Source organism: Pinus tabuliformis, chromosome 1_2, assembly GCF_031772625.1.
Source record: "Pinus tabuliformis cultivar Carrire ecotype Pingquan chromosome 1_2, CPIR1, whole genome shotgun sequence".
Classification (NCBI taxonomy): domain Eukaryota; kingdom Viridiplantae; phylum Streptophyta; class Pinopsida; order Pinales; family Pinaceae; genus Pinus; species Pinus tabuliformis.
The window spans coordinates 984,281,859-984,283,769 of record NC_142298.1 but is presented as its reverse complement, the minus strand read 5'-3'; the positions used below and the strand labels follow the sequence as shown (position 1 = coordinate 984,283,769).

At 38.1% G+C, this 1,911-nt stretch overlaps 1 pseudogene; it reads left to right on the top strand.

The window, feature by feature from the left end:
* The first annotated feature begins 570 nt into the window (after positions 1–570).
* On the top strand, positions 571–1,911 carry LOC149209322 (homeobox-leucine zipper protein HAT2-like; annotated as a pseudogene).

Here is a 1,911-nt window from a genome sequence, read left to right as displayed (position 1 = left end):
CTTTGAAATTCCAACACTGTTCACATGTCGAACTGGTGGCGACTATGAATTGCTTTCATAGAGTTGTCGTGTAGAAGAAAAGCCTTAATAAGACGAAAAAATTCGCTGGGTGTTACCTGCAATGAATGGTCTACTTATACGATGATTATAGTTTGCACATGACTCCATAGCTGCTTGGAGTATCTTCACAACAGTTCGTTGAGTTTTCGAGTAGCACAAAACTTCAATGTGAACGGAACTCTGCTTGGTGTTATCAATGAGGAATGGTATAAAGGACATCTGTTTTTCCAATGTGGTCAAGAATTTGCACATCACTCCATCCATCATTCTTGGAAGGATGACCTGAATTTTTCATTCGGCTTTAGGTCTACGCTACTGTAACACTCACCAAGTCAATTCCACCTTCATGCAAAAAGAGAAGTCTGCAAACATTTCTCTGCTTTTGATGACTGATTCATATTTTTTTGGTTGTATTTGATTGATTAATAATAGCAAATTTGCAGAATGCTACTTAAAATATGCACGATTATATCCATTTATATACCCTCCGTCACTCTATTCTTCATCTACATGTCTTTCTCTTTGCATGGTACATTTCTGGATGCAGGAGGGCATGTGCAGATCCGTGGACAATACACCGAATTATTTACGCCGATAGGCATCCCTCCTCTTGGAGTTGGCCACTTTAATCATTTTCTTAATTAATCTTTTTGATCGGATGGCCTAAATTGAAAGATGCCAGTATATTCTCGTAGTCATCACTATATTAATGGATAGAATTCATACCACTAACTTACTTGCATGTCTAAATCACATGTTTAAAGCATACTTAAATTAATCTTTTACAAAGAATGATTAAAAATTTACCATACCATTTGTTAATTGCCACCTATTATGATTAAGATGAAGTGGAAAGATTAAAAATGGTTGTGAAACGTATGAATCACCATCACCATCCATTTCAATTACCTTAGGAAGACCAACAGCTTCAATTCCACCTACACATCACTCACTGTTTCAATTCTCCTATACGAAATTTGGATTCCAAGGCGATTAACCTCGAGAATGGCTATGCAGAGATCAAGCGAAGATAGGATGATGGCAAGGAGTTGGAGAATGATCGAGTTTGGTCGAGGGTGCTCAGCGATGTAGAAGAGGAGGGTTGTTCCAGGAAGAAGCTTAGACTGTCCAGAGAATAATGTGCTGTTTTGGAAGAAAGCTTCAGAAAGAACAGGGTGCCCGAACCTGTAAGTTTCTATACACAATATTCACTTACAGGTTACTGCTCTATTGTTTGTGTTTCGTCATGCTTTTGGCTGATGTAACTTCTTCTTCTTCCGCAGAAGGAAAAGCATGCGTTGGCCTTACAGTTGAATCTCCGCCATCGACAAGTTGAGGTGTGGTTCCAGAATAGACAAGCAAGGTTAGCTCTAGTCCTTTATTGATTCATTGTATTTTACATGTCAAAATTCATATGGAAAGTTCCATTTTGGAATCAACAACTACATAATTTGGCCTGTAACTATGAAGAATGACTTGGAAATCAATTGTTGTGCAAATTTATAGTTCAGAAAAATTTTGATCCGATGGAGATCTTATTGTGTTGACAGTTTTATTGACTCATTTCTGTTATAGGTTAATTAAATGTTATGAATTTGTTTCAGGACGAAGCTTAAGAAAACAGAAATGGACTGCGAGCTTCTGAAGAGATATAATGAGGCACTTACAGATGAGAACAGAAAACTTCGCATAGAGCTGGAAAAACTGAAAGCTTTAAAAATGTCGCCACCTCTCAGGCCTGCATCAACCGTTACCATGTGCCCCTCCTGTGAAAGAGTTTCAGCGGTTGACAATAGTAGCCACTTGACTTTGGCAAAATCTAGGTCTATGTTTTTACGCAGCTCTTTCTAG